Raw genomic sequence first — 14,256 nt, 5'->3', positions numbered from 1 at the left:
CTACTCCTGGCCTAAGGCATCATTTAAAATTTTAAGACAATTTACTAGTCTCCTAGATCAAATAATGGTAGACTATATCTCAGTCATTATGTATACATTGATTGGAAAGACAAAATGGAAAAATGTATATTAGATATGAGAATACAGGAGACTAAAATCTTGAAAGCTTTATTTCCCGGAAAATTATGAAAAATAAATGGACAGAATTAAGTTCTACTGATAAGACATATGGGTTTTCCAGCTCTAATATACATATATGCAAGGTTAAAAAGATAAATGTTAGAGCAGGAATTTGATTGAGACTCACTGATTGGAATTCAATTCGGTGGCTTCCTCCTTCTCCATACCTTCTCTAACCCTGACTCTAATGAAAGTAAAAATTTAGAACAAAAATTATTTATAACATTGCTTGTAACAGATCTATATTAATTTAGATGTGAAGATCAACAACCTTTTAAGATAAGGCATAATGCCTCCACATATAACTTTCATCAATATGTAGCACTGGTCTATCAGTGGTCACTTAAAAGGCATAATTGTACATCAAAAGATTCTGACCAATTAGCATTACGTTCTGACACTCATCAAATGCCCAGGTTTCATCATCTTGAAATGTTGACTTTGTAGCAGCCATTTTGGTAGTCTGTTTCCATTAAAGCCAATTGTTCAAACTAGTAAGAGACATCTAGAAACAATGAGGTAGAGGTGTCCTGTCAATGAGAAGAAATATCTAGGAGCAGGGAGATAGCAACATCTTAGTAAATTAACTAATACTAATGTTTCCTGAGCACTTCTCTAGTCCCAGACTCTGTGCTAAGCTCCTTACATACATCATGTCCACTGCTCCTCGTGACAATCTTATGAAGAAGGTGCTCATAGTATTATCATTGCTACAGAAAGAGGAGCTAAGGAATGGTTACAGATTTTGTTAATCTCAGAACAGGATCTGAATTCGAGGAATTTGTGTGTGGTGTGGAGAGGGAAATTATGACGGGATAGTCTATTCCACTCTCAATCCCTAGGCAAGGTTTGGCTTAGTTGTCACCGTAGAACATTTTTGGTGGAGAAGGGTATGGAATTTATAAGAATAGGTGTAATGTTGTGTGCAGGTAGACTGTAAGAATATAATTCTTTCTCAAATAACTGGCTCTGAGTTTAGATTATTTCAATTCCTAGAACAATTTGCAATATGAAATGAGTATTGATTTAATGCTAATTTAATTTTATTTGTATTTCTTTTTCAAATGAATTACCATCAAACTGTATGTTGCCATTTCAACTACAAGGACACCAGATAGGTATGATTTAAGAAATACATGAGATATGTATAAATACATCTCATATATATTAGATGAGCTGTTAGTGTAATACTTTGCTTTAGGAGGACGTTCTCACTGATGTACTTGGGCCAGGTTTTCTTAATAGCTTAACAAGATAGTCTTAGGTCAGTGAGGCCTCTGGTTGATTGGTTTTCAGATCCTGAGAATTTCCAGCATATAAACAATTAAAATACAGGCTACTTATTATACAATGTCATGTCAAATTTGAAGCTCAGTTTTAATTTTCTGTTGAGATTAAAATAGTAATGGAAGACAAGAGGAAGAGATGGGAGTTTTAAAAGGGATTGAAACTAAAATTAGCCAAAAATAAAGAGGACAAAGAAAAGAATATGTGCCAACGAAGAAAACATCTCTATAGTGACACAAACTAACACCAGGGTCTCTTTCCTTTAGAACTCAGCCTGAATGAGAGGAAGGGCATGGATTATGGAGCCAAACAGACCCAGGACCAAATCCTTTATAAAGCATGCACTGGCTCTATAACTCTGCACAAATTAGTTAAAGTCTCTAAATCCTATTTTCTACAAAAGTAAATAGGGAAAAATAACTATCTAACAGGATATATGTTGAAAGAGTATTATGTGATGTTTCAAATGCAGTTTTTGAGAATTAGGAGAAACAACAAATATTAACCTACTGCCTTCTGTGAGCTGGTCTTGAGATGAGTTAAGGCTGTGGGACCCAAGGCCACGACTGGAGCATTGAGATGAGTTACAGCCGTGGGACCCAAGGCCACGATCAGAGCATGTTTATAGTATGCAGTAAATAATTGCTCCATGCATGCGTCAATTATATAAGATTTAGAACAAAGAAAATAGAAGTACGCATGTGCTAGAGAGATTCTGTAAGCCTAATGAACAAATAAACTCAGACCACGCATGTGCTGACAGAAAACAGATAAAAGCAGGACAGGTGCATCATAGAGGCACCTCCCTGTGGCAATAAAGTATTGTTAACCCCATGGTGTCTCCAGCTGAAGTCTGTCCAGCAGTATGGCAACTCCTCGTGCATTTTTTCGTTTGGGCCGCTCACCTCGTAGAACCCCACATCAGCCTCCCTCGGCTGACACTTTCTCTGTGTGCAACCTTTGTGTGTGTGTGTGTGTGTGTGTGTGTGTGTGTGTGTGTGTGTTCTCTGCATTTTCAGTCCCTTCTCTCCCCTTGCTAATATTTCTATTTTTACACCCCCAAATGCTCGTATAATTACCTAAGCACAGCCATTACAAGAGCTACAAAGAAAAATCTTGAATAGTCAAGCACTTATAAACCCTGATTAGGAATAATAACCATCAGCTGGGTATTTCTAATTCCTATATAACATGAACATTTGGGCAACATAACCCATAAAATTCCTTTCCGAGCTAAAATATCTGACTCTTAGAATTATTAGTTAGCTGGGATAAAATAGCAAAACATTTTGAAGAGAAGACAATATTGTCTTCATATTCACTTTTTAAAATTGACAAATATTTACCAAGCACCTGCTTTGCACACCAGACATGAAATTTGCCATGCAGAAACTTGCAACAGAGTGGTTAAGACAGTCAGTAGTGAAATAATTATTTTACTAAATGTAAAATTGTAACTACAGCAAGTTTTATAAATGAAAGTATAATTAAAAATTCTATGTGAGACCATAAAGAGAAAGGGTTGATGTAGAAATATCCAGAAGGCTTCACTGAGGAAGAGATCTCAGCTGATATCTGAAAGTTATGAGGAGAAAGCAGGTGGAGAGAGGCAGAGAAACAAAAGCTTAGGCAAGAGCATGTGGTAAAAGTCACATACTGACTATGAGGAAATGAAAGAAGGACATTATGACTAAGAGCAGAGAAATATTACAAGACCGAAGAGGTAAACAGGAGCTTTGTTTGTCTTTTATAGAATGCTAGCCTGAAGGTGGAATAGATGATTTACACCACTACGATTTAAGAAGTACTTAAAGATGTTACCATTAACATTCCCTCCCAGATATTTTGCCTCCCCTTTATCCATTTAGTTAATGAACTGTTCCTAATCAGATGCAAGCAATCTTCACTTTGCCTGTTAGTGCAAGACCATGCAAGCTGAAACCATGCAAAACAATTATAATATTAAAGTGGAAAACTGTGGTGTTTTGATAACTGCAAAATTTTGGTCAAAATGCCAAAAACTCTCTTACTCTCAGGTATAAATGTGTAGGGAAATAAAAATAACAATTTTTATTTAAAATACTGGAAACATCAAGAATTGAAGCATATTACTTCTTTGTAAAAAGTCCTTATCAAGAGTAGTTTGAAGAGTGGTTGCTTTCTTCTCATCGTGTAACTTGTGATGTGGCGTGAGTATCTTTGTTGTATTGTGGTGAGTTGTCATACTCCTTTCTAACTTTGGATCCATTTCCAACATTTTATCTTTCACACTTTCAATGTTGTGAAATATCTCTGAGAATTCTTTTAATGTCAAGTGCTTTGTCAGAGCACTTCCTCTGGGATAGCTTCCTCCTTTTCATCACAACCATTTTCCTAATGTTGATAAGTTCACCTTCCACATTCCTCTCGCTGCATATCTGGAATCTCTTGAACAGTGACTCTTGAATAGTGACAGTGTCACCATTCCCAGGGTGAACTATTTCTTGTATAATTTCATTTACACTTAGTTAGCTTCACTTCCAGTGTTATCACCTTCATTTCTCTGCTGCACTTTCATCTCTGTCGGCCAGTTCGCTCCTTCAGTTATCCACGTTTGCCAGTGCCACGGGGTATCACTGGGGGACAAGGAGTCAATACAAATACATGAGCTGCTGTTGCTGTCTGTGAGCATACTGAATACCAGGTATATGGTGACCAGTCACTGACAGGATTTCAAAGAAGTAACTGATTGGCTGCTGAGCATGATGCACATCTGTATTTGATAACAAGTGTTTCAGGTATTTACAATGATCAGGCAAGACTGACGCACACTGTTACAGAAAATGGCAATAATGGGAAAGGAACACTCTAGGGAGAATACACAAGAAACTTTTAGACTCTCTATTTATGTTTACATGGATATACTTGATCTTTTTCTCCACTCCAACTAAACTGCCATCAATTATCAATAAGTATGATCAACCTTTATGTAAAATCCAGGAGCATTTTTACATCATATTAGTATGAATCTAAGATAAGACACATATATGTAATTTTTTTTGGATCAACCTTTAGGAAGAAATAAAATACAAGAAACATCATTAACAATCTGTGATATATAATCAGTGAATAGTCAAAGGTATACATAAAATGTTTTGTTTTATGCTTCAGTTTTAGTGTCCATTATATTTGAAACCCAGCTTTGATCATTCTGCTCAATTCAGCAGAAATCTCATATTCACTAACTAGTATTTTAAAATTAAAGCCATTTATTCAGCAGATGAGAAATTAGAGTTATTACTTATCTCATACATAATTCTACCAGTCATCCTGGTAGCAATCATTTCTCTCCATAATATCTCCTTTAAAAAAGTCAATAATCTTTTCACAGTGGATAATAACTTACACAGTGAATGTGAAAAGAGTGTTCAACTCCTTTGTGCAATCAACCCAATGTCTTTTGTTAAGTATGTATGACTTCAAATCAGTGTAAAATGGCAGGCTAGCAGTTAAACAGTGTGCATTGCTGGATCTAATTAATTCTACTATTTTATGCCAAAAATCCCATTAGTTCCCATTAAAGGTCTTGATGTAGTGCAGGCTCCTTTATTTTTTGTAGTTGAAACAATCAAACTTCATTTCAAATTAAGGATTACATTGAAGAACTAAAGGAATGCTAGTGTGGCTTTCTAGCACTGAATAAGTTACTCACTTTTAACAGAATATTCAGAACATGAGTTACCTGCAAAACAGCTACTATGCAATGCATTGGCAGAAAATTTAAATCCACAGGGAAAAGGCAGCTGGTAAAAGGCAGTTAAGGAGTCTGCCCTTATGTGTTAGAATTTTATGATAATATTATAATCTGCCATTGAAAATGAAAGTTTCACTAGGGTTATTGGAAATGTTGGAAGTAGCAGTGTAGCCAAACTTAATATTATTCTTGAGATTTAAACCTCTGCTATATATGTTCGTGTAAAGATGCCACATACTAATACTTTCACAGTCCCTTTTCTGGTCAGTAAACAATGCTTATTACATACACACTATGTATAAAGCATCACCATCACTATGTGATGACAAATAGATCATTTATTCACTTAGGGAATGAACCATGAAAAAGAAAAATGGCAAATCTCCGTCTGCTCCCAAAGACTATGAAGAATTCAGGACACTTTCTAGTGGATATCAAGGATGTTTCCTTTTCTAGTTTAACTTTTTTTTTTTTTTTTTTGATTGGCACCAACTTTCTTTGTATTTGGCCTGGTGGTCAAAACAATATTTATTTATATAAGATAATCACAATTATAATCTATAACAGATAAATTTCAGTTCTTACTTCAGAGCTCTTTAAATACACTGATAAAATGCTTCACATCTATATTTTACAGCCATAAGCTTATTTTTTATTAATTAATCAATCATCAAGCATCATCTGAAAACCCACTATTAAGTAAGACTTCATATTAGTAGTTGGGACTAACATTAGTATAAAGTTACTATAACTTCAATCAAGAGGAGTTTCTTCAAGATAGTTTATAACTGCAGAGAGTCCAAAATTTTGAACATTTGTGCACATTCGTGGTTTTCTTTGGAGGAGAAGATCCCTAGCTTCAGTCAGAATCTTGGAATGTATGTTCTGTTAAGGCTGAGAAACAGTCTTCTGGATTGAGGGATATAAAAAAGCTACACTAAATATTACATTGGATTACATGAATTATACAGAGCCTGAGAACAAAAGTTTAATTGTAAGACAATCTTAAATGCATACATAGATAAAATATACTATTACCCCTGTTTTCTATGTATTTAGGAGATAAATGTATTTTTATATTTAATACACTACAGTGATAACTAAAATTCCTATTTCATTTTTATATTTCACTTAGGCTTAAATTCTTAAGCTACAGAAAATAATTTGGAGACCTAGTTAACATGACTGAACAACAGCATAAATCTACTCCACGAAATGGATTTTGTCAAAAGATCAATATTTTCATCAATACTTCTTTCTGAAAAGATGTTAATTTTATGGATGAAATTAAGTTCAATTGGTTCTAAAGAAAAACCTAAGATATTAATAAGGTCTATCTTTAGTATTTTCTCTGCAACTGTGGTAAAACGAACTTACCCATTTCTAAATACAGTTAAGTTACCAATAAAAAGACTGAAGTACATAAAACTTAATTTTAGATTTCACTTCATGTTTTCTTTTGTCCACCTACTTTTTGTCAATTACATTTTAAATCTCTTATAAAATAAATTTAATATCTAATAGCTTCTTATAAAATAAATTTAATATCTAATAACTACAGGCTTATTCATAATTTATACATCATATTCTGCAAATTAGGGGGAATTCTTTTGAAGAGTTTGGAAATAGTTTCTTTTTTGCAGTCTTTCCAATAATTATATACAGGTTCCAACTGCAGAATATTAATAAACCTGGGTAAAACAATAATACCTACTCTATTTTCATATATGCACAGTAGGTATTAGGTACTGAACAGAATTACATATAGACAGGGGAAATTTTGTTTCTTAATTAATAACCACAAAAAATTTTGATTATTTTTTCATTTTAGAGAAGGATGTTTTTAGAAAACTTTGACTCTTTTCATAGTTTTCTCTAGATATTTTATATCAATTCCATTTTTTTCCCAAAAATTTGATTTTGATCAAGAATACCAAAGGGAATCCAATTCATCCCAAAACTCTGGATGAATTACATCTTTTCTTGTATTTTGACTCTTTATGCTAGCTTTGCATCAAAATCTCTCAATTATTTCGTAACGTTTTTGACTCATAATAAAAGTTTATCTTTACAATTACTACTTCTCAGGAAAAAGGATATTCTAATTCCCAAGGTTTTTCAATTTCTAATTGAATGCAAAAAATAATGAAGTTTAAGCAGCCACAGAATATACTGTTTTTAGAGACTATGGAAGATTTCTTTTAATTCAAATTATACCTTCTCTTCATAACCAAAAACAAAGCCTCCTTTCTATCCACCACTGAGCTTGACCATCCTTCTCTTCCTCACTCCTGCTAACTGGGGGTTTCTGGTAGTTTTATAGCTTGACTGTTTAAAGGGGCTACAAGTACCAATTTAAAGGAATGAGAAAAAAATCATGATTTACATCAGGTCTTATCTTTTAAAAATGTGATTTAGCAGAAAATAGAAAGATTTACACTAAGATATAGTATGAATTAAAACAAGGTAAAAATTATGTCTGTACCTTTCTTTCAAACAAATAAGAAGGAAGTTACCAGGTGGGATCTTTCTCCTAACGCTGATATTCTATGATTATAAAATCATTTTTATACTTAAAAGCAGAATAAATAATCATTTAGTTGTTATGCCAGGACCAAGGAATCAGATTTTTCAAATTAGAGCATTAGAGTTAACTTTATATTTTCAACTGATTATTCACAAATGCATTGGTAACACAAAATTCACTTATGAATTCCAGAATTATATATAAGCTATAGAGTAAATCCATTGGATGATGATTCATTCATTTCAAAGAAGATACAATAATCTGAATTGTGTTTTTGTTTTAGCATCTGAACATATTTTCAGCTTTCTCAATTATCCAATGTCTTGAAGTCCCACGGAAAGAACAACTACATCAGCCACGTGTCTCAAAAAGGAGCACCTCTGTACCAGCCTAGAAAGCAATCAATATTTGTTCAAACTTTCCATTAAAAATGTCCAATGGGAAAAAATTCACAGCTTCAATGCCTTAATTGGTAATTCATTACTCATGTTATTGTGATCCCCATCTTTGATTTAAGACAAAATAAATTCAGTATCTTTGTATTCTGCCCAGGGTTATTTTACAAGCTTCTTCCCCTATTCTTTTTTGATTGCTCTTAAGATCTCTATTTAATCATAGAATCTAAATCTGGTCTCAATACTCTAAAAATATCCAACTAAGACTATACATAAAATACATACAAGAACATGAGTCTCTCTATAGATAGATAGACAGATACAGATATATGGGTATGTGCATTTTATATAGCAATGTTTACTTCAAAGATGAAATTTCATTGTGTTATAGGATTAAAAATTTAATCTTGAAAAATATCCTCAAATTTGAAGACCTTCACAGATAATAAGGTCCAAATAATGACTCAAGAGTGGCATATGTTAATGAAAAGGCAGTAAAAACCAAAGTAGAATGCTAAGGAATATACATACGGAAATCTCATCATTAAGTTCAGATAAAAGCTAATATATGTGAGGAAGGAATAAAATATATCTGTCAAATATAGTTGATTGACCTAGTCTTGGAAGTTCCCAAGAACAAGGTCATTCATGAAATCACAATTTCAAAAAAAAAAAAAAAAAAAAAAAAAAAAGAAAGAAAAGAAAAAAAAGAAATGTAATAGTTTAATAATATGATCAGACTTACCATCTTAAAAGGAAAGAAGAAAAGCTTGCTTCACAATAAAAGAAACCTTCAAGACAGATATAACCACAGTATGAACAATGTTGCATTTTTATTATTGATTAAAAGGATTTGACCATGACATTTCATTTATCAGATTTCATTTCTCATTTCATGAAAACAATGCACATTTTAAAAGTATATGTGTGGCTTCTCACATGTATATTTTCTTTGAAAAGTTTTTGACTTAATTTTCAATGATTATAGTATTTATTATGATTTTTATTAGAATTGCAGGCTCTAATCATGAGTCCTTCAGAATTTGTCTATACCAAAGATTTTAGAACTATTATGAAACAGAGTGTGCACACAGAGAAATTTCAGCCTCATCCCATTACTGTATTCATTCAAATTTCTTTGAGTCAGTTGTTGATGTAAGTATAAATCATTGACTGTTAAAGACATAAGATTCCCACTAACAAAAATGGAAACCAATTGAATCCTCTGGAACTGGTACAAATCATCACATGAGTCAGTCCACTCTGGCAAATTACCATGACATGATGATTATAGCATCCCTTAAAAGGTAGTAAATTGTAATGCATTGACCACTCTGTGTTCACCTCACTTCTCTGCTAACTCAACAGTCCACCAATAACAAAGTAAACTTAAGATAAATCGTAACAAAAATTAAAGTATAGAAAAATCAAGATCTACTTTTTTAACTTGGATCCCCAAAGATAACTTAAAAATTACAAGATATGATGAGGGGTGGGGGAACTACTCTAATAATGGAAAAATTTACCTAATAGGTGTTTTCAAAAATATATGTGTGTATGCTTATGTGTATATACAGATACATATTTTTTTCTTATTCTTAATAATTGCTTAGTGACTAATATAAAAATAATCATGAGAAAGCACCCTGCCCTTGTGAATGCACCTCCTTAGATATGACTATTACAGATTCTGGAGAACAATACAAACACAAAGAACTCCTAAAAATATAATCTGAAATTATGGAGTAAGACTGCCTTATAAACAAAGCTCACATCATATGAGGCAGTTCTGCTGTCTCAATCACTCTACACCCCTGAAGAGGGCCCACAGCAAATATATGCCTTATGCTGATTTATGTTGTTTACTAGAAAATGTTAGAACTAAGTTCTTCATTCTTCTGTGGTTAAGGCATGTATAAATATGCTGGTGTCAATACATGTTTGTTACTATCTTTAACATTTCCATACTGTAATTTCAAAAACAGGATTACAATATTTTTCAAAGTAGAGAGTAAAAATTGATATTATGTTAAGCATTTTATAAGAAATGAGAAAATTCTTAGCTGTAAAATAAATAAGAAAATCCCTTGTTTCAAAAATAGCAAATTAGTATTTTTAAAAATTTTCTATAGTACTCTCCCTCTCAATTTTAAACTTATTTTCAATTTTTTTTAAATTATAAAAAGCATAGTCATTTTGTACAATGTTGTTGATTATTGTTTAGCCAAGAATGAAAAATCAAATACTTTGTGATACTTAAATACTTTGGGAGTTCAAGATTTGCAGATACTAACTACTATATATAAAATAGATAAACAACAAGTTTAAACTATATGGCACAGGGGACTATATTCAATATGTTACAGCAATCTATAAGGAAAAAGAATATAAAAAAGGAATATAAGTATGTATGTATATGTATATGACTGAAATATTATGCTGTACACCAGAAACTGACACATTGTAAACTGACTGTATTTCAATAAAAAATGGAAAAAATAAATTTAAAAAATAGTTATTAACTTTGATTTTGACTTACATATATGATCTGGGGGAAATGGTCTTTATTGTGAGGATTCTTTAGGTTCCGTGTTTGAGTTTGTTTTTAGGATTCAGACTAATTGGAAATGGCATTATCAAAAGGAGAAAACAATATTGTGCATTGCAGAATAACAGAAACGATAAACAAATACCTTATGTCAGTACTGTCCAAGAAAAATAGCATGTGAGTGCCACATACGTAGTTTTAAATTTCCTAGTAACTATATTAAAAATATCAAAAAGGAGCAGGTGAAATTAATGTTAACAATATAGCTTATTTAACCCAATATATCCAAAATATTATCATTTCAACATGTAATCAATCTAAAAAATTATTAACAACATATTTTCCAGTCTTTCATGTATCCTAACTCTTTAAAATCTGGTTATGTTTTCACTAACAGCACATCTCAATTCGGAAATGTGATCAATAGCTACTCTACTGAACACACAGCTTTAGAGGACTGGGTAGCAATGCTCTTGGACCCTACCTTTTACAATAAATTTGCATTTAAGGCAAGAGAGGTACAAATATACAGGAGGTATCAAAAGGAAGAAATTATCACAGTATCATAAATTTAATATTTGCCACTCTGTATGTGAAAACATACCAAAAGAATTTTCAGTTGTGGAGTCAAGGGCAAGAAAGTAGGTTTGGAAGAGCAGCTGAAGGAGGTACAGGAACATACATCTTTTTTATTGGTGCCCTGTGTCCAACACTGATTGCTGCCATTAACTTGTAAGAAAAAAATCACCTGAGTGGGAGGCATCGCGCTGTATATTTTACTCATAGAGTGTCTATTTTCTTTGATTCAGACTTATGGTTATTTGAAAAAAAGAATAGTTTTAGAAATATTAATTTGCCAATACCCATGTGTTTTAAAGTTAATCCTTCTGCTCTCTCCCTTACATTCTTTGTTCCTCTGAAGCCTTCGCAACATGTGCCTGCAATATAAATAAATAAATTCTTGTATATTGGGTGTAAGGGTGCATATTTATGAGAACCAGGCGTGGGGAGAAGTCAAACTGTGAAGAGAGCATTACTCACGTTACTCATGGAGGCCCCCGACCCTCTGAAATACCCTCAGCTGTTCTGAAAACCACAGGAAACCTATTTGTTTATGGAAGTGTGCCAGGTGTTTCTTTTTCATAAATTCGTAATTGATTAATCATCATCATCTAGAAAAAAGGGGCAACACTACGATGAGAGGCTGTATTTTCCATCTGTACATTAGATAAATAGAATATTTCAAGTGAGAAATGATGCAGAGAAAAAGAGGGAGTGAGGAAGAGAGAAATTACGAGCACAAAGTTAGGCAAGCGGACTTACAATTTAACCATAGTCTGTACTCTCAAGCTGTTTGAATTTTACATCTACTAAGTAAAGCCTTGTGAACTGACAAAGTCTGCGAATATTTCAATCTAGAATTAGGTTTTTAGGTTTTTTTTGGAATAACAGTCAATCAGAAGGAACGAAATAAAACATGGCGTGATCATGTTTTAAAACTGCTATAATTGGAAAATAATATCAGATAATAGTATCTTACTAAAATTAGTTGTGAATAAAATAGAAAATTGACATATATATATATATATATTTCAAATGGCAATTGTCTTCCTTGGAATCTTCTAGTATTTATTTAAAAAATGGAAAGTGGTCCTTAAGAGAGATGGTAGGAGTGGACAGAGCATCTAGACAATAAACTAAACTAAACCATGAAAGAGATGAGTGGACATGGTAAGTTACCATAAAGACCTTTTCTGAAGCCAAATTACTTTAAATAAAAGACAATGTCCCTGCAATGGATAGCAGGGGAGAGTAATTTACCTACTTGGCTGTACACTGGAAAATCGGGTGAATTTTAGCAGGGCCTGAACCACATGGTAAGAGACAACAAAGGAATCAAACATGGGTAGCTCACTGTGAAGACTACAGTTTGAAGAACACAAAGCAAATATTAAAAGTGTATTTCAAATATAACAATAAATGATTGCCAATTAACGAAAAAAATGACCATTGTCTTTTTGTTTCCCACTGTAGTTTCATTTTGGCCTTTGTTCTGACTCATGATTTACAGGCGAACAATAAATCACTGTAAACAATAAATGATACATCCTATTTACAGAATAGGTCAGTGTACATTACAGATAGAGCTCTGAGTTGTTCAGCCCACCAACCAGATCATCATCACCATCATCTGGGCATTAGTTAGAAATGAAGACTTTCAGGCCCTACTCCAGACCCACTGAATCAGGATCTTAATTTTGACAAGATTCCCAAATGATTCGAATGCGTATTAAATGGGGAGAATTGCTCCACATGATGGTTTTTCACTTACATTTCATGGGGTTTCATTAGATCTAGCTATATTTTGAGAGTCATGTATACCAAAACCAAGATGAATAATTGGACAAGCCAACAAAACTTTGGTTTTTGGTTGTGGAATGTTGCTATGAGTTTTGCTGAGTCTGTATGGCCATGGTGGAAAGTCACATTTAGGGGGAAAAAAACTCCATGATGTGCTTTTAACTTAAATATGTTTTTGCTGATATTCTTCTTCTTAATCTACAGAGTTCTGAAGAATAAGCTGAAGATTCAAATTAACAAGTTGTATTTTTATTTAACTATCTTCAAGTCCATAAAGGGTTACTATATAGAAAATTTCCTTAATCTGATCAAGACATATAGATTTATTTAGCCATGAGAAATGACTTTATCCATGGGTGTGTGTGTGTATATGTGTGTGTGAGTGTGGGTATGTTGCTAAACACTTAAAATATCATTTCACAGATGCTTTTAAAAAAGGAAAATAAATTATTTAAAATATCTACCTAGATTTTATAGCATATGATTTCGTTAACTAAACTAGCCTGTAATTTAACACAATTATTAATTTCAACTAAATTTTGATTATGTTAAATCTCAACAAGTTACTTATTTAAAAAACCTTTCATCTCAAACATGAAGTGATTTTTACTACATACTGCATAGTCTAGAGTTTTCTAACATAGTTCTCTGACACCAACAAAACATACTAACGTTTCAGGTAACTTTTCATCTAATAAGTACTTCTACAACAAAGAAAAGACTAAAAGTCAACTTCCAACTTGATTTAAATCAAGAAAGGAAACAAGTCAGTGGAACTCTAGAAACATCAATAAAAGATGGGGGTCCATTCATTAGTGACAGAATGGAAGAATGAGATAATTTGCTTTAGAAAATGTTGCATAGGGCAGATTACTCCAAATTGTACTTTTCAGACTCTGACCCCAGAAGGCTCTGAGAATAAGTGTGCACTGTACAAAATAAGTTTGGGGCAATCTGAGGAAGTCACAGTACAGATTACTATGCTACATTTCTGACATTTCTAGTTTAAAAAAAGAGAAATACACATAACCATTTTATCAGCATTTTCAAACTTATTTGATTAACGTGCTCTTTATATTTTACTGTAGAACATACACTGATATTCACAGAACACTTTGGAGGATGCCATTTGAAGTCATCAATATCTATAGTATCAGTTCCAATGAGATAAAAGCAAATTTTATATCACATTAATGTGCCAATGTATAGACATTTCTTCCTTTGC

General features: G+C 32.7%; 1 protein-coding gene across 5 annotated transcripts in view; it reads right to left on the bottom strand.

Annotated features, from left to right (window-relative positions):
- Nucleotides 1-14,256, bottom strand: part of ROBO2 (roundabout guidance receptor 2) — a 1,146,968-nt gene that overhangs the window by 761,019 nt on the left and 371,693 nt on the right. The gene's annotated exons all lie outside the window — the stretch shown is intronic.

This window comes from Camelus bactrianus, chromosome 1 (genome assembly GCF_048773025.1).
Source record: "Camelus bactrianus isolate YW-2024 breed Bactrian camel chromosome 1, ASM4877302v1, whole genome shotgun sequence".
NCBI classification, from domain to species: domain Eukaryota; kingdom Metazoa; phylum Chordata; class Mammalia; order Artiodactyla; family Camelidae; genus Camelus; species Camelus bactrianus.
Note: the sequence above shows the minus strand (reverse complement) of the source record. Positions and strands in the feature narration are given on the sequence as shown.